General features: G+C 45.1%; 1 protein-coding gene across 1 annotated transcript in view; it reads left to right on the forward strand.

The window, feature by feature from the left end:
* The window catches only part of FAM110B (family with sequence similarity 110 member B), a 170,473-nt gene that overhangs the window by 42,484 nt on the left and 100,372 nt on the right, over positions 1-27,617 (forward strand). The window contains exon 2 of the mRNA XM_069731376.1: positions 18,912-19,037. The gene's annotated coding sequence lies outside the window, so the exon portion shown is untranslated. The remainder of the gene's footprint in view (positions 1-18,911; positions 19,038-27,617) is intronic.

The following is a 27,617-nucleotide window of genomic DNA, read 5'->3' on the forward strand; positions in this document are numbered from 1 at the left end:
AATAGGCTGGGTCTTGAAGGGGTTAAAAAAAAAAAACACACACAAAACTTGATTTTATTCTACAATACTATTATATTCTCAGTTCTGTAGATGACATTTGAAATTTATTGCAGATTTAGTGAAATCTTTCCATTTACACCTGAACATTAGTGAACTGCAGGCTCCTCCGGACGGCTCTTGTGTCCAGGAGCAATAATCACAGCTCTTTACCCACCATCTGACATCTAGACTTGTTCATTTCTGCCCTCTGATCTGCAGAGCTGTTCGCCGGGCGATGTGTTGATTCTCTTCTCTCTTTTAATTACAAGTAAATTAATTTGATGGTATTGCTCTCTAGCCACATAATACGAAGAACATTACAAACTGCGGCCTTCCCCCTGTTTGTTCTATTTATGGTATTGGTCATCAGTAGAAGCGTCATCATAAAATAGGAAAACATAACATTGTGATATAACCACATTGCTAATTTTTAGGAATGCTGTAGACAGATGTAGCTTTTCCTAGCCATAATGGCCAATCCCTGGGGGTTACAGACCTCAGCTGAATGGCATAAAATCCAGGTCTGTCAGTCCGCTCTGTAGCTGATAAATAATAATAATAATCTTTATTTATATAGCGCTAACATATTCCGCAGCGCTTTACAGTTTTGCACACATTATCATCGCTGCCCCCGATGGGGCTCACAATCTAGAATCCCTATCAGTATGTCTTTGGAATGTGGGAGGAAACCGGAGTGCCCGGAGGAAACCCACACAAACACAGAGAGAACATGCAAACTCTTTGCAGATGTTGTCCTGGGTGGGATTAGAACCCAGGACCCCAGCGCTGCAAGGCTGCCCGATACTATTCATGGAAATATGGCTGAAAGAGCTGTAACACGCTCCCGTGTGTGGAAGTTTCAGAAACTAATGTGTGTGTGTATGTACAGTACAGACCAAAAGTTTGGACACACCATCTCATATAAAGGCTGCGTCCCCACACGTTGCCACACGAGGCTGCGTCCCCACACGTTGCCACACGAGGCTGCGTCCCCACCCATTGCCACACGAGGCTGCGTCCCCACCCATTGCCACACGAGGCTGCGTCCCCACCCATTGCCACACGAGGCTGCGTCCCCACCCATTGCCACACGAGGCTCCGTCCCCAGACATTACCACATGAGGCTCCTTCCCCCTACATTACCACATGAGGCTCCTTCCCCCTACATTACCACACATCACTCCGTCCCCACACATTACCACACGAGGCTCCGTCCCCACATGGTCAATTATACACTGCATTCTCTAGAGCAGGGGTCCCCAACTCCAGTCCTCAAGGCCCACCAACATGTCATGTTTTCAGGATTTCCTTAGTCTTGCCCAGGTAATAATTGCATCACCTGTGCAATGCAAAGGAAATCCTGAAAACATGACCTGTTGGTGGGCCCTGAGGACTGGAGTTGGGGACCCCTGCTCTAGAGTAACAAGAAAGATCTTTGAAAATGACTATACATTTAATTGTTTACAGAGAAATTTTAACTTAATTTATGTTTCGTTATGAAATTTGTTGAGATGCTGGAATGAATAAAAACGCACATCTTACTGAATCCAGTTTGTTTTTGACTTTACGCTGTGAATAAAATGTATTATTAGTATTATTCAGATTTTTAATGATTATTATTGTTATCTTCATTTTAAGTTAATTTACCACCTGCGTAAGCGCTATTGAATGTTGTCATTATTTACTTTAGTTTAATCACCAGCAGCGTTAATTAGATAGCAATGAGCGTGCCGAGCGTTAGCTGGCTGGAAACAGCTAATTAGGCTAGTTTCATATTTGCGTTAAAAAACGCAGCGTTTTTAATGCAAATGCATGTGGTGCGAAAAACGCATGTAAACGCGTGCAAACACTTTAGACGCATGCGTTTTTGCATGTGGTAAAAAAAGTGGTGTTTTGACGCGTTTACATGCGTTTTTTTCCTGCGTTTGCATTTTTGAAACGCATGATGAGAAGTGTGTGACAGCTGCCAATCATCAAAATCAACTAGAAAACCCACTATAAACAGAAATAGCTAGGGTTAGGATCCCTAGGGTTAGGGTTAGGATCCCTAGGGTTAGGGTTAGGATCCCTAGGGTTAGGATCCCTAGTAACCCTAGGGACCCTAACCCTAGGGATCCTAACCCTAACCCTAGGGATCCTAACCCTAACCCTAGGGATCCTAACCCTAGGGATCCTAACCCTAACCCTAGGGATCCTAACCCTAACCCTAGGGATCCTAACCCTAACCCTAGGGATCCTAACCCTAACCCTAGGGATCCTAACCCTTAGGGTTAGGGTTAGGATCCTAACCCTTAGGGTTAGGATCCCTAGGGTTAGGGTTGGGGGGTGGCTTATCAGTGTGTATTCTTGTGTTTTTCTATTGAAACGCATGCATAGACAGCAATACGTTTTTTTGCCGCAAAAAAATGCATGCGTTTTTAATGTTAGGTATAGAAAAAAAACGCATGCGTTTTTTTTGTGCTAAAACGCAGCGGCAAAAAACGCAAATGTGAAACCAGCCTAAGTCTATAAAATAATTTTTTTGCACTTATCCAGCATGAAAACTGCGGCTCTTTGCTTTTGGATGAATGAAGGTCATAGAGGACGATCATTGATTAATGGACGGCCTTGTTAAGCATTAACATCAATGCTTTAGCACCACTGTCTCATTTTTTTTATTTTTCATTGTTTTCTTATGAAAGTGTGAGCAGCGCCTCGCAGAGCCAGACTATAAACTTCCTACAGTTGTAGCTAGTAAACCATCAAGTGGGAAAGTTTTGTGGTCATCTACAAACCATATGACAACACTGAATAGTAGCTCTTTGTGTTATGCGCTGTAAATAATTGAGAACACCATCATTAACCTTCCATATAATTCTTGTGCCCTTAGTTTTGGCTTCCTACTTGATCGTATGTCTGTCTGGGCCCACAAAACTTTCACATGTTCAGCTATACTCTAGTCATGGGGACTGACTATAATGGCAGGGCTTCTTCATTCTTCGGCATTGTGCCAAATTACAATCATCCTTTTTGGTAAATGTTATTGAGTGCCATGCGACGTTCATTACATGTGCACACGTTGCAGACTTGTTGCGTTTTTGTTACAAAACCTTGAATGGCTTCCTGATGCCAGCAAAGTGATTGAGAATCCTGAAGTCTCATGCACACATTGCTTATTTCTGACTTGCGGATTTAAATCTGCAGTGTATCAATTCTTTTAGCAGTTTTGCTACAGATTTCACCCACACTGAGTGGGGCAAAATCTACACCAAAAATGCACTTATTTTCCGCATTTTATTTATATTTTTTTTCTGCCATGCAATGCAGAAATGGTGCAAAAATGTCTGCACCAAATACTTATTGTGTGTACATAGCCTTAATGGGAACCTGCCAGCTGAGTCACGCTGCCTGAACCTCAGGCAATATGAATCGGAGAATGGCTCCGTTATTGCTGACGTGCATGTTTTACTCTGAAAAAGTGAGACTGGGGTGTCAAGAGCCCACAAGTAACATTCAATTTTGTAGCCCGTTGTTGAGCTACAAGCAGATATTACATTATCCTCATTTTCAAATTTACCTATGCTTCTGTATAGTAATAAACTGATGAGCTGCTGGTTTGTCTGTACATATAGAATCTAGTGTATCGTGCCACTACTGCTCATATATAGGGGAGGGGCCCACTACTGCACAGGGGTCCACCTGGGGAGTCACCTGTTACCCTGTGCGACAGCCCCAGTCTGCTCTGAAATCCTGCAGGGTTAAAAAAAAAAAATGGTACTTTTAAACCCAGAAGGCATTGGACGAGATGACTAAGGCTACTTTCACACTAGCGTCGGGCCGAGGTTCTGACGCTAGCAGTGAATGCGCCGCACAACGGAGGCAGCGAATGCATTTTTCCTGCGCATCCGCTGCCCCATTGTAAGGTGCGGGGAGGTGGGGGCGGTGTTACGGCCGCGCATGCGCGGTCGGAAAAAGCGGTCCGTCGGCAGCAAAAAACGTTACATGTAACGTTTTTTGCTCCCGGCAGTCTGCCACAACACGGCGCAACCGTCGCATGACGGTTGGGACGTGTGTCAATGCGTCGCAATGCGTTGCTAATGTTAATCTATGGGCCAAAAACGCATCCTGCAAACAACTTTGCAGGATGCGTTTTTCCCATAAACGACGCATTGCGACGTATTGCAAAAAACGCTAGTGTGAAAGTAGCCTAAGTGTGGAGGTATGTCCATATCTGCTTCTCCCCACTCCACTGCTGTAGACTCAAAGGTTTCTCACCATACATGCAGTACATACATGCAGTACATACACACAGATTTGTAAATCTACATACATACGTACAGTACATACAATACATACGCACAGAGATTTGTAAATCTAGGTGAGTGGGGTAGGAATATGCAAACTGGCACATGCCTTTTGAACTAGTCACCTTGTCCTCAGCCCTTCTTTTTAAAGTCTGTTATCTATGAAATGCCGCAGCCATTTTGCGTAAAATATATGGCCGTATTCATTAGTTTTTCTGGCGTAAAATGAATCAAAAGAATTTATGTAACTCAATTTGCGTAGAATACTCTTTTTATGTTTTTATGTCAGTCACGACCAACTCCACCAAAGAGAGCAGAAGTTGGATCTATCATGGCGAAGCTCACCCTGCAAATTCATCAAAATTTTCTCCATTTTAGTGGGTTAAATTACAGCAGAATTGTACTCCAGTCCCTGGTCCGGAGTAGAATTTTTGCTGACGGTACATGACAGTTGTAAGATGTGCCTCCTAATGAAGAGCGCACTAGAGTAACTTGCACTTCGTTCACAAAGACTGGTGTGCAAAATGCAATAAATTGGGTCCATAGAATACATATCTGCAATAACCGAGCTGGTCTCTGATTTTATGCTGTTCGTTGCTCGGGCATCATGTTTCCACTGGCAGTGTTTCCTTTAATAATAATGTTAATTGCCCCCTGGCAGTTGCTGGGGGAAAAAAAAAAGTTTTACACAACTGTTTTAAATGGATAATTCCACCATGAAAGTTCGTTAAACATTTGAGCACAATTTTATAGTATTCTATATTAGTCACTATGCTTCTTACATTACACATCAAATCCAATAGGTGCACAATAAAGTTATAACCTGGGCAAACCCAATGGTAAAAAAGCCTCTCTAATAATTATGACCTTGACCATTATAAACTCCAAATAATTGGAGGAGGAGTTCTTGAGTCTAAAAATGTTTTTTGTGCCTATGATACAAAAAGGCTACAAAGCCAAAAATATATAGGACAACCTGATCATAGATGACAATTATTATTCATTATAGTGCCATTTATTCCATGGCACTTTACATGTGAGGAGGGGCATAATAAAAACAAGTACAGTACAATACAAGTCACAATGGCACAGGAGGAGAGAGGATCCTGCCCACAAGTGCTCACAATCTACAAGGGTTAGGTAAGGATACAATAGGCGAGGGTGGAGCTGGTCTTGCAGTGGCTTGGTCGAGCGGTGGTTACTGCAGGTTGTAGGCTTGTCGGAAGAGGTGAGTCTTCAGGTTCTTTTTGAACGTTTCGATGGTAGGCGAGAGTCTAATATGTTGTGGTAGTGTTCCAGAGTATGGGGGAAGCATGGGAGAAGTCTTGGATGCGATTGTGGGATGAGGAAATAATAGGGGAGTAGAGAAGGAGATCTTGTGAAGATCGGAGGTTGCGTGCGGGTAAGTACCGGGAGACAAGGTCACAGATGTATGGAGGAGACAGGTTGTGGATGGCTTTGTATGTCATGGTTTGGGTTTTGTACTAGAGTCTCTGGCCAATGGGGAGCCAGTGAAAGGATTGACAGGGAAGAGACCGGGGAATAGCGGGGGGACAGGTGGATTAGTCGGGCAGCAGAGTTTAAAATAGATTTGAGGGGTGCAAGAGTGTTAGAGGGGAGGCCACAGATCAGGAGGTTGCAGTAGTCAAGGTGGGAGATGATGAGGGCTTGGACTAAGGTTTTTGCAGATTCTTGGTTTAGGAATGTACGGATCCGTGAAATTTATTTTTGAGTTGATGTCAGCAGGAAGTGGAAAGGGCTTCGATATGTGGTTTGAAGGAGAGATCAGTGTCAAGGATTACCCCGAGGCAGCGAGCTTGTGGGAATGGGGAGAGTGGGCAGCCGTTTACTGTAATAGGTCCATTGGGGAGGTCGCATGAGATGGGGGGGGGAAAGATGATGAATTCTGTTTTGTCCATGTTAAGTTTTAGAAATTTAGCGGAGAAAGAGGATGAAATAGCGGACAGACGTTGAGGGTTTTTGGTTAATAGGGTGGTGATATCTGGTCCAGAGAGGTAGATCTGTGTGTCATCAGCATAGAGGTGATACTGAAAGCTGTGAGATTCTATAAGCTGTCCCAGGCCAAAGGTGTAAATGGAGAAGAGCAGGGGCTCTAGGACTGAACCTTGTGGGACTCCAACAGATAGGGGGCGAGGTGAGGAGGTGGTGTGTGAGTGGGAGACGCTGAATGTCCGGTCTGTTAGGTATGACGAGATCCAAGATAGGGCCAAGTCTGTGATGCCAAGCGATGAGGGGGTCTGTAATAATAGGGAATGGTCCACTGTGTCAAAGGCAGAGAACAGGTCCAGGAGGAGGAGGACAGAGTAGTGTCGCTTGGCCTTTGTGGTTAGTGAGGGAGGGACTGTTTGAATGCGACGAAGTCCTCGTTGGAGTGTAATCTTTTCCATCTCCACTCAGCAACCCTGGAAGCCCGCCTCAGTTCTTTGGTCAGGCTGGTGTGGTGATTCCGCACAAGTTCAGGACGGTGATCACACACATCCTCATGGCTACTAGAATTAAAATTGCAGGATATTGGAAAACCCCAAATGTCCGTCATTGTCTGAGATTGTAGCATTGGTGAATGATAATTGTCTATCAGAGAGTATAATTGCTTCATCCACCAATAATACAACATCTCAGGAGATCCAAGCACATATCATGTTCTAGAATTTAATTAGCAAATTCATCACACTTCACATCTATAGTATATACATCAATCGTATATATTCACCCAATCCATAAGTGTACAGGGATAATCTCGCCCAAAATACCAATAACCATGTTCCCCAACTTGCGTTTCGAGCTTTCTCAGGGGATGCTGTGCACGTGAAGAATGAGTCTACTAATGAAATTCTAATGCCCATTATATTAAGTGCTTGCATTGTTACCTGTGATCTAGTCATGTCTTTCTATATATTTTTGGTTTTGTAGCCTTTTTTATGATATGTAAATTATAATTTAAACCTTTTGTGGCTTCAAATTTTGTTTTGATAGTTACTGCAGTTTATGTATACATAAAATGTACAGAAAAAGTTCAGAATCTTTTTGCGCACATTGCACTGATATTGTACTGTTGCTGAGTTATGACTGGTGTTCTAGCCTAGAGCTGCATCTCCAATCCTGCCGCTTGTTAGCAGAAATATGTTCGGACTGTCGAAATTATCAAAGCGTTTAGCTGAGCACTTGAAATGCTCGGTTTGGGGGTATTTTGTTGTTGAATGTTCGGAGCCTTCAGAATGGTGACAAGAGGATTGGTCTATAATAGAGGCTGTAACGGGAAAATTATATGGCTAAATGTGTAAACTGATAACCCCTTTAATGTATTTTTCATGTTAAGGAGGTAAAGAACAGATGTCCGGTGCCACCTCCTTTATATTGGGGGGTACCGTAATAAAACGTGCCTAATCTACTGACTTGTCTCCTTGAAAGCAGACCTACCTGGAGGTATTGATTGTCCCCAAAAACATTAGATTATCTGTGACTTTAGAAAGTCGCCTTCTATCCTTTTGGTTGTCTAAATTTGACCCACGAGCCATACGGCTTAGTCGGTCATCAATAATTAACATTATTCTGGGAATCTTTTTGAAGTTACCTGTATGTTTTTCTTTATGCTTTGTGGACACTCTGGATAGAGTTCAGTTAGTGTTAGGAGGATACCTAGACTAATAGTTACATATCATACTGAAAATGTACATTATTTGTCGGAGAAGAGTTTCAAAGTTCCTCTGTTACATTGTTGGCCAATATAGGCGGGTTTGTCTGATTTTACTCTTGTGTATGGGGCATATGGGAAACTTTAGCCTTCAAATTCCAAGATCGTGGAATGTACCAGAAAAAAACATAGTACAATCTATAGGGGGCCCCATCTCGCAACTTGTAGGACCCCTGATGGTAATTGGTACATATGAATAAGCGTTGCCTTGAGGCACAAAGAGGGCCTGCACCACATTGGGGGTAGGCGCACCACATTGGGGGTAGGTGCGCCACATTGGGGGTAGGCGCGCCACATTGGGGGTAGGCGTGCCACATTGGGGGTAGGCGCACCACATTGGGGGTAGGCGTGCCACATTGGGGGTAGGCGCACCACATTGGGGGTAGGCGCGCCACATTGGGGTAGGTTCACACAACGTCTTTAAGATGCCGACATCTTTTTTCTGTATTGGTTTCGCTGGCGGTTTCACCAGCATTTTTTTTTTTCCTTTTATTTATACTCTAACTAGCGAGCAGCTTCCTTTAGCAAACTGCAAATAAATAAATAACCCTGAGCATATGCACGGCAATGTTGTTTTAAAATACCTTACGTTTCATTTTTTGTGGTGCTTTTTCAGGTGCTTTTTCAGGACCTGAAACAGACTGTGTGCACATCCCCGTAATCTGACAGTTTTAAAGGCATTTTAAGGTTCTGGTGTGTATATATCAGAACTACTGTGAAATAGTGTTCTGTGGGAAGACTTTCTTCTGGAAGGTGGAACATGTTAAGTAGTGGTCGGGTATACCATGTAATGAGTATATGGCATGCTAATCCCTTGTAACTGGATTTTCGAGAACACCTTGTTCTTCTGCCAATAGAAAGATGGTCATCCTGATATTCTACATTAAATTTGATGGAAAAGCTAAATGAAAACACTGAGATACCAGCGGGTTTGGCAGATAGTTGTATCCTACGTTTCTAATCCTTTCATGTATATATTTGATTAAGGCCAAATCCAGTGTTGTGCAGAGGATCTCCATACTCGTTATTTTTCCCATGGTGGAAGCCAACATGGGTCCTCATCCCAGTGTAAACTCTGAAGGCATCCCTTGCTCTTTCCTTGTGTAATTCTGACAGTGTTTGATTGTTTGATTGCTTAATCTATTTATTTGTTTTCCAACATGGCTTTTATAGATGGAGTTTAGATTTTCAGATTGTTTGCCTAATGGATTAAATTGGAGCCAGATGTACAGTGGGTCACGGGAAAGTAATCTGAAACCATGTTAGCAGTTGTTTTTTCATTGGAAGCCCCCATGAGAATTTTAGTGAGTGCTTATAAAATATATGTTGAGTAGTTCAATTCCTAGAACTCTCTTATTACCAGGACCTAAGTTATGGCTTATTATGTGTTACCTGGGGACCTCGGGGACTTGTTGCTCCTGACTTCCTAAACTAAGTGTTGCTCAGCACGTTGAGGTTACGGTAGTGATAAAGTAAAGCGCGGCGGTCCGCTATATTCCGATAGGTTTTTCCCCCTTAGTGGCTGAGAAGTAGATACAATGGGATCTAGTCTAGGCAATGCTCTGTGAGCTAAGACCGCTGCACACTGATACATTCTAGCGGATCATTAAAGAGACCTGTGCAGTTGCTGGTGATTTATTTGGCACAAACACTATTTATTCACTTGTCATTTCATGGTAGGGTCAGGGTTTAATTGGGCTGAATTCGGTTTGTTCCTCTTCTACTCTACCGTCTGTCAAACTCCTTCCAGGTATTACAGTAACGGGGGCTTTTAGTTTAGGACAGGCAAGACATAGAAGAATGGAAAAGGCAATATATGCTTACAATGGAGGAAAATAAAGTTCCAGCACCTACAGTGCTGGCAGAATGCTGATGAACTTGAAACGCTTTCTAAAAAGTATGTGGCTAATTACAGCACGTGAGAATTGGGACAGTTCCTGGTCATATTAGAACATATGCACCTAAATCCGTTTAAGGCAGATGGCATTCGAGTGCTATCCGAAACGTTCATGGACCCACAGACTTGTACAGGTGATTTTTGATCCAAAACTGGCATGAAAACGGAGGTCTGAATGGCGCCTTAAACTCTTCACTTCTGAATTCCATTTCTCTGCTCTTTTTTAGTTCGTTCTGGTAAAACTAGACGCCATACCCGAAATCAGGCAAACCCCATTATTTAACGAATTCATCATCCACATAAATCCAGTCACACTATTCCTACAACAGAACAGAGAAATAGAATTAAAGTGTGAACAGAGTCTTATTGTGGGGGGTTAGAGCACAAGACCGTTCTTTTCTACAGCTTGTTGTAAGATGACAGATCGTCTCTCTTTGACCCCTGTGTAACTGGCCGCTTTATGTAAACTGCATTTAAAAGGGTTGTTCATATTCATTCTTCTCAAACAGTGCCCCCCCGTACACAGGCTGAGGATGGTATTGCTGCTCAGCCCCTTTCACTTGAGTTGCGATACGGAATATGGTCCCATGAACAGGGGCGGCTGTGTTTCTGAATGAAAGCCGCCATATTTTTTGCTAATCTTAGGAAAACTCTTTCACACTTATAACGTTGCTCTTCCTCATCTGTAAAACAATACTTTCCCTAGGAACATGTGTATTTCTATATTTTTGTGTTGTGTTATGATTAAAGCGGAGGACGGTTTGGCGCATCGGAGTGCATTCATATTGCGGGGCTTGGCTGGTGACCCATATTTCCAAGAACATGACCATGGCCGCCTAGAGCTGGATCATGGGTGTACTCCTACCTTGAGCGGAGGTGCTCATGCTAAACCTCTCCTGTATTAATGGTCTATAGGACTGTGGGAGAAATTGGAGCTGATGTCGAGCATGCGCACGTCACTCCATTCTATATATATAGTGCTATCATATTCCATAGCGCTTTATATGTATACTAGCTATTGAACCCGTTCTACGCCCGGGTGGCGAGCATTTATATTGGTATATGGTCTCCATCCTGTCATGTGCTGCTCCATCCTGCGTCCCCATCCTGTCATGTGCTGCTCCATCCTGCGTCCCCATCCTGTCATGTGCTGCACCCATCCTGCGTCCCCATCCTGTCATGTGCTGCACCCATCTTGCGTCCCCATCCTGGTATGTGCTGCACCCATCCTGCGTCCCCATCCTGCGTCCCCATCCTGTCATGTGCTGCACCCATCCTGCGTCCCCATCCTGTCATGTGCTGCACCCATCCTGCGTCCCCATCCTGGTATGTGCTGCACCCATCCTGCGTCCCCATCCTGTCATGTGCTGCACCCATCTTGCGTCCCCATCCTGGTATGTGCTGCACCCATCCTGCGTCCCCATCCTGGTATGTGCTGCACCCATCCTGCGTCCCCATCCTGTCATGTGCTGCACCCATCCTGCGTCCCCATCCTGTCATGTGCTGCACCCATCCTGCGTCCCCATCCTGTCATGTGCTGCACCCATCCGGCGTCCCCATCCTGTCATGTGCTGCACCCATCCTGCGAACCCATCCTGTCATGTGCTGCACCCATCCTGCGTCCCCATCCTGGTATGTGCTGCACCCATCCTGTGTCCCCGTGCTGCACCCATCCTGCGTCCCCATCCTGGTATGTGCTGCACCCATCCTGCGTCCCCATCCTGTCATGCGCTGCACCCATCCTGCGTCCCCATCCTGTCATGTGCTGCACCCAGCCTGCGCCCCCATCCTGTCATGTGCTGCACCCATCCTGCGTCCCCATCCTGTCATGTGCTGCACCCATCCTGTGTCCCCGTGCTGCACCCATCCTGCGTCCCCATCCTGGTATGTGCTGCACCCATCCTGCGTCCCCATCCTGTCATGTGTTGCACCCATCCTGCGTCCCCATCCTGGTATGTGCTGTCCCCATCCTGTCATGTGCTGCACCCATCCTGCGTCCCCATCCTGGTATGTGCTGCACCCATCCTGCGCCCCCATCCTGCGTCCCCATCCTGGTATGTGCTGCACCCATCCTGCGCCCCCATCCTGTCATGTGCTGCACCCATCCTGCGAACCCATCCTGTCATGTGCTGCACCCATCCTGCGAACCCATCCTGTCATGTGCTGCACCCATCTTGCGAACCCATCCTGTCATATGCTGCACCCATCCTGCGCCCCCATCCTGCGTCCCCATCCTGTCATGTGCTGCACCCATCCTGCGTCCCCATCCTGTCATGTGCTGCACCCATCCTGCGAACCCATCCTGTCATGTGCTGCACCCATCCTGCGAACCCATCCTGTCATATGCTGCACCCATCGTGCGCCCCCATCCTGCGTCCCCATCCTGTCATGTGCTGCACCCATCCTGCGTCCCCATCCTGTCATCTGCTGCACCCATCCGGGGGCCTGAGCAGGCGGGGACACCGGCGCGCTGTGGGGGTCAGGTGCCGGTATCGCCGCCAGCTCAGGCCCCCCAGCACTTACTATATTCACCTGTCCTGCGTTCCACCGCTGGGCGCCGCCATCTTCCCGGTCTCCTGGCTGTGACTGTTCAGTCAGAGGGCGGCGCCGGCGCGCATTAAGCGCGTCATCGCGCCCTCTGAACTGAAGGTCACAGGCCGAAGGCCGGGAAGATGGCGGCGCTCAGCGGTGGAACGGAGGACAGGTGAATATGGCCGATACTCATCCTCCTGGCAGTCCCTGCTTCTCTGTTGGAGATCGCGGTGTGCGTTCAGTGTGAACACATACCGCGATCTCCCGGGAGCGTCACTCTGTGAGGCCCAGACTGCGCCGGCGCAGTCTATAAAGGCTTCGGACAGAGTGACGCTCCCAGCGTTATATTATAGATATTATCTTTGCTGTCCCCATTGGGGCTCACAATCTACATTCCCTATCAGTATGTCTTTGGAATGTGGAAGGAAACCGGAGAACCCGGAGGAAACCCACAAGGACAAGATGTTGTCCTTGATGGCATTTGAACTCGAGACCCCAGTGCTGCAAGGCTGCGGTGCTAACCACTGAGCCACCATGCTGTAGTGCTAACCACTGAGCCACCATGCTGTAGTGCTAACCACTGAGCCACCATGCTGTAGTGCTAACCACTGAGCCACCATGCTGTAGTGCTAACCACTGAGCCACCATGCTGTAGTGCTAACCACTGAGCCACCATGCCGTAGTGCTAACCACTGAGCCACCATGCCGTAGTGCTAACCACTGAGCCACCATGCTGTAGTGCTAACCACTGAGCCACCATGCCGTAGTGCTAACCACTGAGCCACCATGCTGTAGTGCTAACCACTGAGCCACCATGCTGTAGTGCTAACCACTGAGCCATATTTAACCTTCACAGCCATCCTAATGTCAGTATATTTGACTTTTTATCTTGTTTTCACTGTCTGATGTCCTCTCCACAGAATGGCTGTTCTGGTTTCTGACATTTTTAAGCTGATTGCAAAAATCTTCTTCTCTTGCGCGGTTGACTGGAGAGGACACGAGGAGAGAGCAGCACTCCATGGTCCAGCAGCCCCAGTATGGTGTTGTACAGTAACATTAATCAGTCACTCAGGCTGCAGCTTGTGGCAGATGATGACTGGCTATTCAAGGAAAATGGTGCATTACAATCTGCAGATAGAAAGTCAAAAAACGACTGAATCAATTGGGAGTGGATCAAAACGGGCATTAGAAATCTAACTTCTGTACAGCAGGCAGAATGGACATAAACCTCTTGAAAGAGGACCTGTCTCAAGGTCAAAATTGACCAGTTTTTGCTCAAATTTTGCTCCTCTGATTAATGTGTTTTTCTATAATTTCGCCATACAGTTCCAGAGATATGACAATTTTTATTTAGGGCTATGGATTTTATAAAAAGGTGGTGTGACTTACAGGATTCCCTGGGGACGTGTATTTGGGCTGCCCTGCACGAAATATAAGGGTGTTCGTGTCTCTGGAACAGAATGGTGGTTTTAATTTAAAAAAAAAAAAAAAAAAACTGTATTCTGAAGGGAGCACAAAAGAAATAAAAAAATATATATAAATAACTGGATATGTTTTACTTTGTGACCGGTCCACTTTCAGGACCAGACTATTTTGGACCTTTTTGTGTATACCAGAATACCTGTTTATCACCTAAATTGGCGTACCCATTCTTTTCTGGTTTTCATCATGAATTGAAGATTAGAAGGAAAGTCAAGTACACTGCGCCATCTTGATCAGTGCCATATACTTTGAATGGAATGGAGCGGTAACAATCCTCGACACTCTACTACTTCTTGACAAATCTGCAACATTTCAACAATGAAATCCACAGTTTTTGGCACTACAGATCTTCCACAGTGAAGGTTCCTTAGTGAATAAGTCCCAGGTGTGTAAACCCTTAGGGTCCTTTTAAAAGGGTTGTCCACTACTAGGACAACTCCTTCTTGATCTGAATGTTTGCCCCCGTGAAAATGAAAACACTTATACTGATCTCCTGTGCCGCACTCGCATTCCCGGTGCTCTTGCGTATAGTTGTTGTGACACGTGATCCCTGCTCCCAATTTTATGTCACTGCCCCCTGTTTCAGGCGTATTAGTAATCACGTGAAATTGATTGGCCATGGACAGGGAAGCCTGAGAGGATTGGGCGCAGGGCTCATGTGTCCTAAGAGCTTCACATGAGCCCCGGGAACACAGGTGCTGATACCGCTGGAATAGCGCCGGCACGGGAGGCGAGTATGAGTGTTTTTCATTTTCCCGGGGGCAGACATTCAGATGAAGAGGAGGTTGTCCTAGTAGTGGACAACCCATTTGAAGAGAAGCCATAAAACCGTCCTACTTTTCTCATCAGGAGTTTTCTGTGCAGACCACATCTTCGCCATGAACATGACTCTCGTTGAGGTGATTCATGTTATTTATGCGGCTCCATTACTGTACAGAATTTGATTTTTGGAAAGCATAAAGTTTAATCTGCTCAGATGTGATAACTCTTGTGGCTTTTATAAGCCCTCTCCCGGTGGGAATATCAGATGTAATTCTTCACCGAAAGAGTCGACTGTGAAAAGTAGAGTATAGAATAATCTGTGATCCTGGGAAACTCGATGTATACTCACATCTGTTTTGACGTAAGTGAAATGTGAAATGCTGACTTTCCTAAAAGTTAAACACATGTTTTTGTGGAATTACATAGTTACAAGTGGAATTGACTTGCTTGGTTGGACTTTCTATTATTGTAGCAAACTGTACAGAGCTCTTTGACGTTTCCGTACAATTCAAGGGTTGGTAAATTTGACTTATTTCAATGACTGACCTGGTGATGTCATAGTTTAGGTTACAAATAATGCAATGTATTCACTTTACATTCCATAATGCCTTTCTGTGGTTATCTACAATCTCTGTAGAATTCTTCTGAATTTTGTTTGCCCTCAAGCCCAGCAAAGCAAATCCTTAAGTGTCCATCCATCCATGATAGCTTCATCATTGACTCATCAATGACATGGAAATTGGGCGTGGGGAACCAAATATAGGTATTGCGGGATGTCCACCTTAGACAAATATAGAATATGGAAAAAGGATAAGCAACAAATGTCTAGTAGACAAGGGCCTAGTGGGATCCCCATCTGTTTGAAAAAGGAACCGTGATTGATGTCCTACCTAGTGAGAGCCTTTGATCGCTTAATCTAGGGGGCAACTTAATATATAGGTGGTTGCACATGTGCACAGCTTTCTCCGTTCACTTCTATGGACAGAAATGAGTGATGTAGAACGGCAGGCAAACTCCATACACCGCGAGTCCATCGTCGTGGTTTATTTTTTTTATGCCAAATGAACAAGGTATGGCATTTTCCCTTAGGCTTCACTATAGGACTTGGAAGCATGTTTTATGTGTTACTCCTAGGCGGGAATACCAGCCGGCACTAGGCACAATGCGGCTATACTGTACATGGCGGCGTGCTTACAACCTAAAGCCTCATTCAAAGGTCTGCAAATTTTCACGTTCCCCGTGCTTTGTCAATTTTTCATCAGTGATTTTCACATATGGAAAAATTAATAAATTGCAAAGCTTCTATACATTACCATGCTTATCAAGCTCGGCACATGGACTGTACAATGACGCCATTCACATGCTCTCCGGAATGTTCACAAACCCATACTTTATTTAGTGACGCTGATGAAAAAAAATGGACATGTGCCAATGATTTTTGCATCAACACATAGTCTGCTAAAAAAAAAAAAATCACGGGACATCTGACCTGCCCGTAGACTATAATGGGTACGTGTTCTCTCTGTGAAAACCAAGAATAGAGCACGTACGTGTGGGTCAGGGGCGGACATATTGGTGTGACGTGTGCAGCGGCACAAGAGGTAAGGGGGACCAATTCCACCTTCAAATCAGCAGGCAGCGTATGTCACAGACAGAGGGGCCCATATACCGTTCCTGCACAGGGGCCCATATACCGTTCCTGCACAGGGGCCCATATACCGTTCCTGCACAGGGGCCCATATACCGTTCCTGCACAGGGGCCCATATACCGTTCCTGCACAGGGGCCCATATACCGTTCCTGCACAGGGGCCCTCTTCCATCTGTATCCGCCACTAGTGTGAGTACAGTCTGCTGCCACACAGGCTCCGTGCACACTGTGCACACGACGTACAAATGCGTTTTTCTATAATAGTAATAAATTCCTGCACTTTACAATCTGTATGCAAACGGTGATTGTGTCACTCGAATGCATTACAAAATGAGAATTGTCACTTGGCTGAACCCTTAATAAGTTTTCGCTTCCAGTGCGGCTGTTGTGATCCGATTTAGCTGGACCTGCTGTTTTATTTTTGTTTGTGCACATTTGGGTAAATTGAGCATCTCAAATATATTCATGAGCTCTTGGCGGGTGATGTTTTTTGTTTTTTTTTCCTTCCCTTGTATTTCTTATAAGTAAACATTTATCGGCCCCTTTGGATGTATTGGAATGTATGGTATTTGGATGTATTGATGAAGAAAGCCATTACGTTGTATCTTTGGGACCAGCGTCCCCCCTCTGTCGATGACCCCGCTGTTAGAGCAGTGATATGGCGAAGCTGCTCATGGATCTCCATACACATTAGAGACTATTGAGCACAGTCTGTTTTGTTGCCTGGATAAAATGAGAAAAGTTAATGGTGCCTGACTTGCAGAAGTACACAGCGGAGACGACCCGTTATATGTTCCATTATTTAGTATGCGATGCATTCCGCCGGTCCTACTTGGAACCTCTCGGCTTCTGTAGAATGCTTTTTGCTTTGCACTTTTTTTTTATTTTTATTATTATTATTATTATTATTTAATTTTTGTTAAAAATGCATGTAAATGTATTTTACAAATAAATGAGGCATGTGATGAGACCCGTCACTCGACTTTCTCTATAGGAACACAAGAAACGAGTGCTGGATCATAGAGGAGGCTGAATGACGTGCATTATCGTGTTCACCTTTTATCTGAAGCAATCTTATGGGCTGATGTTGAATATATGCATCTTTAAAACCCAATTCTTCATGTTAGCTATAACCTGGCCAACCTCTTTAGGTTTTCATATCGAAGTGGATGGTGCACCAATGTCTGATCCTTTTCTTCATCTAATCTGGAAAGAGGAGTCAGCACATAGCATGGCTATAAAATCTTCCTTCCCTCTCTAGTGTAATGTCACCTCCACTCACTGGAATGGAGAAGAGACCCCCCAATGAATTCTTTCCTTTAGGCCAGTTTTAAATGCATTGTTCTCGGATTGCAATACCCGGTCTGACCACCAGGTGTGCTGACCTGAGCGGACTGCCCAATAGGCGTATAGAAGTCAGACCGCTCAGGTCAGGTAACCCGGTGGTCGGGACAGGTATCGCAAGTCGAGCGCACTCCATGTTTAAAGGGAACCTGTCACCCCCCCAGGCGTTTGTAACTACAAGAGCCATCTTGTGCAGCACTAATGCTACATTCTGACAAGGAGGCGCTGAGGCTCTTTTAGTTCTTGTTCCTGGCACTGCTGAAATAATCGTTTTTGAAATTTGTCCCTCATACCTTGAAATCGCCACGGGGGCAGGTCTTTCCCCCTAATCCACACGCACCACAGCCGTGGAACGCTAATGAAGGAAGAGGAGGCAGCACCCGGCACACAGAGGCCATGAGTGACGGCTGTGAGGCGTCTGGATTAGGGGGGAAAGACCTGTCGGTCTCTGTTTGACCAACAAGCACTTGAGTTCAAATATCTAGAAGTACTTGACGACAGACAAATTTCTGTATATTTCCACCACTCCAAGCGCCATTTTTTTGTTTTTTTTTGTAGCTATATAATTAAAACCTTCCTTTTAAAGGGGTCGTCCGGTCTAAAATGAAAAGTCTGCAGTCACTCTGTATGACTGCAGACTTATGAATCCCCTCAGTGCATGCACTGTGCGCTGTAAGGAGTCAGTGGTTTCTGATCTGGGAAAAGCAGTGCTGTATGCGACTTGCTTACTCCCGGACAGAGTCCGTCTAGTGGGCCTGGCCTCACTCCATACACTTTGTATTGAGTGAGGCTGCGACCTGTCTAGTGACGCGGCCGTCCAGTGAGTGCCGCAGTCTACTGGTCAATATCTCGCTCAATACAAGTGTATGGAATGAGGCCGTGACCACTAGACTGGTTCTGCCCCAGAGTAAGCGTATCACACACATCACCGGTCCTGGGTCGGAAACCGTCAATTCCTCTCAGCGCACACTGTGTGCACTGAGGGTTTCAGAAGTCTGCAGTTACAGAGCGACTTCTAGACTTTTCATTTTAGACCGGACAACCCTTTTGTTGGGCTCCAGCTCACAATTGTCTAAGTGCATTTACTGGATTTGCATGGATGTGTTATTGTGGTAGAGCTAATCCTGCAAAATTGTATTTTGCCTCAAACATTGTTATTTTTGCCGTTATCGATGCCAATATTAATTCTTATTTCCCCTTCCTTTATGCAGCTGAGCTAACGCAACTCCGTAACTACAGAAGACCCCTCTGCCTTATGTTTGCCTTTACTCCTCCGAGATAGTAATATGCCCTCACCAGATCCCTTCAGAGCAGCTGAGCCTGGAGTCCACTAGGAGGTACGGTGCTTGTGGAATTCTTTATTTTTCTCTGTTTCCTTTTATAGCCTAATGCTATGTTTTTTCTATCTACTTCTTTTAAGTTTTATATAGAAACTTTTTCTAAAACCGAAGGGTTACATAAAAACTGCTTTCATGGGCAAAGCCAAGGCATTGACTCCAGAAATCGCACTTCCTATTTTCCGATTAGAATTTTGGTAAAGCGACCAAATCTTATTTTTCACCAGTGTTGGCAGCTACTCATGGGAAACCTTGAGTTCAGCTTAATATGAAGAGATATTTTACATGATTTTTACCCCTTTTTGGTTAATCTCGTACTGCCAGGTCACAAAAGGCCTATTGTTACTGTGTAACATTCCATCAATTTGTTTAGGTTGAGCGATAGCAGATCTACAATTCTCCAGTTATTATACCACCAGATGTTCTTTCTGCACTTGCACAGCTGATAAAATGCAAGCATTACTCATCCACGGGGATATAAAAAAATATATAAAACTTGGCAAATATATTGCCTTTTAATTTCCTTTAATAGACTTTTGAACACTTTTTTCTTTTTCTCTTCTTATGTTTTCCTACTGCTAGAACTTCTTCACAAATTGCATACCATACCGCCTTCAGGCTTTCTACAAAAACTATGACTCTGCTGTTGCTCATCAGCTAAGTTGTGGGGGCATGGACATGGGAATGACAAGATAACCATGTTCAGTCACTGTGTAATTGCCTTTTGAGAAGATACAAATGGCTTCGTTTTTTAACTTATGAAGGAGATCAGACGGAAGTAAATTCCTCCTGGAGTCGTGCTCATGTTTAGGTGTGTAGGTGCCTGAGATAATTCCCTAATAATCTCGATTGTCCATGCTTGCACATAAAAGACTTTGTGACCTAATATGACATCACTTTATATAATGATGGATACATGTGTCATTGGTATTAGTCTAAAAATAACAGAAAACGGTCTCTGACCAAAATCTGTAGTAATCACAGAAGATTCTGCTCTATCTAGGTACTTGATATTCCTTGGTTTGAGTCCGCATGCACCAGCGGATAATCTTTGAAAAGGTAGATCCTAATTCCATAGTACTAAAAAATCCCAACGATAAGACGACGTGGCAATGTTTCGGCCATATTTTGAGGCTTGAGAAAGGCCAGATATGGCCGAAACGTTGTCTTGCCTATCTGTTGTTGTGATCTGGTGTCTTGGGATTCTTGGATATTCTACTGTTTTGGGGCCTACTGGGAGGCCCTACCGAGCAAGCACAGAATGTATCGATGATGCATGGGTCTTGGACACTGGATTGTCTGCTTGTTGTTTTGTCTGTTTCAGTACCGTATATACTCGAGTATAAGCCGACCCGAGTATAAGCCGACCCCCCTAATTTTGCCACAAAAAACTGGGAAAACTTATTGACTCGAGTATAAGCCTAGGGTGGAAATGCAGCATTTACCGGTGAATTTCAAAAATAAAAATAGATCATTATTTCCCCATAGCTGTGCCATATAGTGCTCTGCACCGTTCATATTTCCCCATAGGTGTGAACCATATAGTGCTCTGCACCGTTCATTATGCCCCCTAGCTGTGCCATATACGGTGCTCTGCACCGTTCATTGTGCCCCATAGATGTGCCATATACGGTGCTCTGCACCGTTCACTGTGCCCCATAGCTGTGCCATATACGGTGCTCTGCACCGTTCACTGTGCCCCATAGCTGTGCTGTGCCATATACGGTGCTCTGCACCGTTCACTGTGCCCCATACATAGCTGTGCTGTGCCATATACGGTGCTCTGCACCGTTCACTGTGCCCTATAGCTGTGCTGTGCCATATACGGTGCTCTGCACCGTTCACTGTGCCCCATAGCTGTGCTGTGCCATATACGGTGCTCTGCACCGTTCACTGTGCCCCATAGCTGTGCTGTGCCATATACGGTGCTCTGCACCGTTCACTGTGCCCCATAGCTGTGCTGTGCCATATACGGTGCTCTGCACCGTTCACTGTGCCCCATAGCTGTGCTGTGCCATATACGGTGCTCTGCACCGTTCACTGTGCCCCATAGCTGTGCTGTGCCATATACGGTGCTCTGCACCGTTCACTGTGCCCCATAGCTGTGCTGTGCCATATACGGTGCTCTGCACCGTTCACTGTGCCCCCCCCTAGCTGTGCCATATACGGTGCTCTGCACCGTTCACTGTGCCCCCCCTAGCTGTGCCATATACGGTGCTCTGCACCGTTCACTGTGCCCCATAGCTGTGCTGTGCCATATACGGTGCTCTGCACCGTTCACTGTGCCCCATAGCTGTGCTGTGCCATATACGGTGCCCTGCACCGTTCACTGTGCCCCATAGCTGTGCTGTGCCATATACGGTGCTCTGCACCGTTCACTGTGCCCCATAGCTGTGCTGTGCCATATACGGTGCTCTGCACCGTTCACTGTGCCCCATAGCTGTGCTGTGCCATATACGGTGCTCTGCACCGTTCACTGTGCCCCATAGCTGTGCTGTGCCATATACGGTGCTCTGCACCGTTCACTGTGCCCCATAGCTGTGCTGTGCCATATACGGTGCCCTGCACCGTTCACTGTGCCCCATAGATGTGCCATATACGGTGCTCTGCACCGTTCACTGTGCCCCATAGCTGTGCTGTGCCATATACGGTGCTCTGCACCGTTCACTGTGCCCCATAGCTGTGCTGTGCCATATACGGTGCTCTGCACCGTTCACTGTGCCCCATAGCTGTGCTGTGCCATATACGGTGCTCTGCACCGTTCACTGTGCCCCATAGCTGTGCTGTGCCATATACGGTGCTCTGCACCGTTCACTGTGCCCCATAGATGTTCCACATAAATCTCTGCCGCCGCCGCTGCTGCTGCCGCTGCCGCAATAAAGAAAAAAAAACACATACTCACCTCCCTTGATTGCAGCTCCCGGCGTCTCGTTCCGGCGCCTCCATCTTCCCGGCGTCTCTGCTCTGACTGATCAGGCAGAGGGCGCCGCGCACACTATATGCGTCATCGCGCCCTCTGCCTGAACAGTCAGAGAGCAGAGACGCCGGGAAGATGGAGGCGCCGGCCGGGAAGATGGATCGGCGCTCGGCGGCTGGAACGAGGACAGGTGAATATAACATACTCACCTAGTCCTGGCGATCCTCGCGCTGTCCCCTCCTGTCTTCGGTGCTGCAGCTTCTTTCTCTATCAGCGGTCACCGGCACCGCTGATTAGAGAAATGAATAAGCGGCTCCGCCCCTATGGGAGGTGGAGCCGCTTATTCATTTCTGTAATGAGCGGTCCCACGTGACCGCTGAAGAGAGGAAGAAGCTGCAGCGCCGAAGCCCGTGGGACGGCAGGGACAGCGCGAGGATCGCTGGGACTAGGTAAGTATGCCTCAGCGCCCTCACCCCCTCACCCGCCGACCCCACCGCTACCGTGACTCGAGTATAAGCCGAGGGGGGCACTTTCAGCCCAAAAATTTGGGCTGAAAATCTCGGCTTATACTCGAGTATATACGGTAAATACTTTCATTTTTCATGAAAAAACGTAGAACACTACTTTCCTGGGCAGCACGGTGGCGCAGTGGTTAGCACAGCACTGGAGTCCTGGGTTCAAACCCCACCAAGGACAACATCTGCAAAGAGTTTGTATGTTCTCCCCGTGTTTGTGTGGGTTTCCTCCGGGCACTCCGGTTTCCTCCCACATTTCAAAGACATACTGATAGGGAATTTAGATTGTGAGCCCCAACGGGGACAGCGATGATAATGTGTACAAACTGTAAAGCGCTGCGGCATATGTTAGCGCTATATAAAAATAAAGATTATTATTATTTCCTCCTAAAAAAATTTCTATTTTAGAAATTTGTTCTTTGTCTAACAATATTTTGAATAAATTGACAGGTGAGTTTTACCAGTCTAGGTGTCCTATCAGTAGTACCATTTTCAGACTACAAAGTCACATAACTGTCTGATAAAGGGAATGGTAATAACCAGTAATTGGGTGTTTGTTTATTTTTTCAAGATAAAGAAGCTCTCCCATCAAAATTTTTATCCTCTTAATATATTGCAGTCATCATATTATATGGCACCGTGTACTTACAATTGCTCATTTTGTCTTTCTACTCTTAGCTAACTCTTCTCTTTTCCATTAGGTCTATGACATCGCGTGATTAAAAACTGACTAGCTGAATCCTTCTAAGCTCTATGTAGAAAAACAGAGGTCTCTTTTTTTTTTTTTTTTTTTTTAATTTTTTTCCCCCCCTGCATAAGTCATCACTGCAAAAGTCCTTGGGAGAGGGGAGGAGGGAGCAGCTGGGTCAGGAGTTGAAGAGGGGAATGAGTCATGCAGGAAAAAGAGACTTCATGTTTCTACACAGAGTAGAGAAAGGAGAAGAATTTATTGGGTAGAAAGGCAAAATGAGCATATTTCAAACATTTCTGATATTAATGAAAGTTGCCAGAATGACTTATTGTATTGATAATGCAGAATTATTAGCAAATAAGAGATACAAATATTAACTAAATAGGACATGCTTAAAACGGCTCAGTCAAACATCAATCGTTTTTATCATGTGCAAAAAAAATAAATCGATTTTTTTTATTTTTTTTTTTCTCCCCCTTCAGTGTTTTGAATTTGATTTTGGGTTATGTTTTTTTTTTTTTTTTTTTTTTTTTTGAGGTTTCGCAAGCTTTTTCTATCAAACATGTGAACGTCACAAGTATGGCATCTGTTGGCGAGTTTGATCTGTGACCTGGATTAAAAAATGGACATCGCTCTCTTAATTTTTGCGGACCAAAACAGACATCTGAACAAGCCGATAGATTGTATTAGGTACAAGTTCTATCTGTGAAAAACATGAATAGAACTTTGTATGAGAAAAATTTGTCAACAGAAGCCCTAAGGCATTTATTTAAAAAAAAACAACCTCAAAAAAATCTAAGGGCAAGTTCACATACTGCGTTTTTGCAGCATGGTTTTCAGAAGAGCATGGGATTTCTGAAATCTCATACGGATTTGAACCATCAAAGCAATTTTTCAAATCCGCAGCAATCCCATTCTGTCATTGTTTTTGCACGCATTTAAATGAATGGGGAAAAAAATCTCAAAAATATGCAGGTTTATTTTTTACTTGCATTTTTCCTACAAACATTCTGATTTTTGGTGCACAAAATCTGCTACAAATACTTGACATGTTCACATACCCACAAACTATTAATGTAAAGCTAACGATACTCTTTCCGTTTTTACACAATGATCTTGTTATTTGTATAGAACGGAATATGTTTGAATCATTTTTGAGTAATATATAATCAGTTCTCCCATCTGTACAACCCTTTAAATAATGACTTGCTGGGGGAAATATGATCGCTGTGTGTCAGATAGCGCAAGCCCTCTTGTAAGCTGGGTTCTCTGGTAGAAGGTCCGCTCATATTTCCTACAGTGGAGGCGAAATGCTGGATTACATGGTGCTCCGCACTGCCATGTATTATACGATTTTCAACTAATTTGGCCGAGACCTCCAGAGCAGAAGCCACTTTTTTGTAGAAGCTTTTTAAATTGTCAAAAAGAAAAATGAGCAACATGCATCTCTAATAGCTGGAGGGACGGAGATGGTCTTCATGGAAGTCTCTCGATGCCAGTGCTGCATACTGACTTTGGTCATGAAGATCGTAGTGTAGCCCTGCAACATATTAACTTGTAGTTATGGTGGTTGTGTTGTGACAAGCAACATGACTGCAGCACAACTTTCTGCAAAAGTCCAAACCTGTTGAATTACTGGTTGGAAGTTCAATTGCATTTTTTTTTTTTTATAAATAAGTAGCAACTCTGAAATAGTAGCTTGACAACTACAGTCATAGCCAAACTGTGCAATTTTTGTAATCATTTGACTTGAACGAGACTTGAGGTGGCACAACTAAAATTGCCTTGTAGCTGTAACGGTGCCCGGGGTGGTAGCCGTGGGCTAGTGTCATGTGTCCCACACCCTGGCACATTACAGAAAGAACGAGAGAGATGTGTGTGTATGCGTATGTATATATGTGTGTTTACTGGCAGTGTTGCTGTTGGTACTGTGAGGCAGTGACAGGTGTTATATGTGAGGGTCGCCATGTGTCCCCCAGGATGCGCATAGAAGCATATTGAGACCGCGGGAGTGCATAGCAGTCACAGGCATAGCCGTGGTTGCAGTGCAAAATAAAAGTAAGTTTTGGTCTTGGGCAAGCTTTGTCCAAAGCAGGTTTAAGAGAACCCGGCATGGGCTTTTATTTTTGGAGCAGACTGCAGGATGGTAGTGGGGCGGTCTGCTTCCTCCCGGCCAGGTCTTACAAGTGGCCTATGGCCACAGATTCCTTGTAAACACCCTGCATCAAAGGGTTGTGTCATTCTTGGTTTGCAAACTTGCAGAGCAGGAGGATCTGCAAAGCTTCAGCCTGTGTGAAGTAACACATAGACAAAAGACCCGGCACCCCTCATCGTGACACGGCGGTGCAGTTGCCCACGGCAACATGTCTTCCAGTTGTAAGTTTCTTTGGATATTAAAAGACATTTGTTTGTTTTTCTGTGGTCACTGCCTGTCTGTCACTCTGCACCAACCCCGCTGCACTACAGTACCTTCACCTCCAGTCCGGTCCCATTCCACTCCTCACCAGGTCCATTAGACTTCAAGACAAGGAAACCAGGCTCATTCTTCAAAACAAGGCACTCTTTACTTGGCAACAAACTCAAAGCAGCACACAGTACAACTTCATCTGTCTCATACCGAGGTGCATTCTGATCAGTTTTGGGTGATTGCACTTTTCATGTGGACGGTAGACGAGCAGAGCAAGTCGGAAAAGCCTCCATTTTCCTGGTGCAGGGACACATTGGTCAATATGTTAAGCTGTGTACCCTGCACCCAAATGGCAGTCTGTGATCTGTTAATGAGGGCCTTTCTTAAAGCTGCTTCCCTCTACTGTTTCCTCAGTTGGGCAAGACCCTCTACTATAGGACATCCCATGTCTGGCCAACACTGGACTCTCTTCTTCCTTTAATTCTCTCACTAATGGGTTTCACCTACGTGCCTTCTGAAATTGATCTGTCGTCTCTAAAGCTAATCAATGATTCTTGCTGCCTTGTGCCTTCCAGCTCCACACTAGTTCTTTTCCGTTCGAGATCTCTGCACCCTCTCCTCTTTTGTCTTGCAGCACTAACTTCCTCAATTTTTCACTACTCCGATATTCCCAATCCTCCTCCTCCCCACTGTGGACCCGTCTTACAGTTAACCCTGACACTGTCCCTGCTGTCTGTTGCAGGGCAGATTTAACCTTTAACACAGTTCTATACAAAAGCAAAGCGGAAGATGTAACATTTTGTGGCTGTTGGTTAGTACTGCAGCCCACAGGGAAATTAACACGTTACCACAAGAAACCATGTTTCACACATGTACATTAAACTCATTGATGTCTTCAGGGGAGGGGGTACGACAGCTTTACCATCCCCTCACATGGCCTCAGGTTGCATTTGTAGTAGCCAATCATTGAGAATAACATGGAACTGTCATGTCCCTATAACCCTCATTCTCAGCAGCAAATCCTGAATAGATTAAAAAAGTGCCAAAACCAATTATACTCTGTTAGCAGAATGAGCATGCAAACTATGGTTCTTTGTGCCTAAAAGTGCATTTGGCCTTTCTTGAACAGTCAGTTAAGCGACCTCAGATTGACTTGCATGTAATGTAGCCCATTGGTGGTCATTTAATGGCCACAATTGTTTAGTTCAAATGTGCCCTCACTGTAAATGTTGATGGCTTTTACCTACATGGTACATGATTGATTGAGAAGTATTATGTAATCTATCGTATCTCCAGTCTTGTGCATTTTAATAGATGATTCTATTCCCCAGGATATAACCGTTTTGTATCATTTTTCCTTAAAATTCTGTGTTGTACTCGCATTCCTCAAAAAAAAACAATTATGAATAAATTGAAAACAGGTTGTTAATAGTTTAGGGCTTGTCTCTACAGTCTTAAGGCCATATTCGGTATTTGGTCAGTATTTTACCTCAGTATTTGTAAGCCAAAGCCAGGATTGAGTGAAAAATACAGGAGTGGTGACGTGTTTCTATTATACGGTACTTTTCCTCTGATTGTTCCACTCCTGGATTTGATTGAGGTAAACAACTCGACAAATACTGAATGTGTGAACATGGCCTTACACGGTCTCTGCAATGCTGCTCCTATCATGCTTAGGCCGGCGTCACACTAGAGATTTTTACGGACGTATGAGAGGCGCAAAAGCTACGCATTGCACACGGACCAATGATTCTCTATGGGGCAGCTCCTATCTGCCGTATATTTCGCAGCTGTATTTTACGGGCGTAGAAGATCGCAGCATGCTGCATTTGTCAGCTTATTGCGAAAAAAATCCGCCAATGAAAGTCTATGGGGGCGAGAAAAATACGGATTACACACGGACCAACAGTGTGACTTGCGAGAAATAGCATAGGCAGCATCAATAGTAAAAATTTGGGGGCACACTGGGTTAATTGCAGCACCTGGTGAGCATGCCTGACGCTGACCCGGAAGCAGAGTCCAGAAGGATCCATGTGAGTCGATACTGGCA

Source organism: Ranitomeya imitator, chromosome 6, assembly GCF_032444005.1.
Source record: "Ranitomeya imitator isolate aRanImi1 chromosome 6, aRanImi1.pri, whole genome shotgun sequence".
In the NCBI taxonomy this organism is placed as follows: domain Eukaryota; kingdom Metazoa; phylum Chordata; class Amphibia; order Anura; family Dendrobatidae; genus Ranitomeya; species Ranitomeya imitator.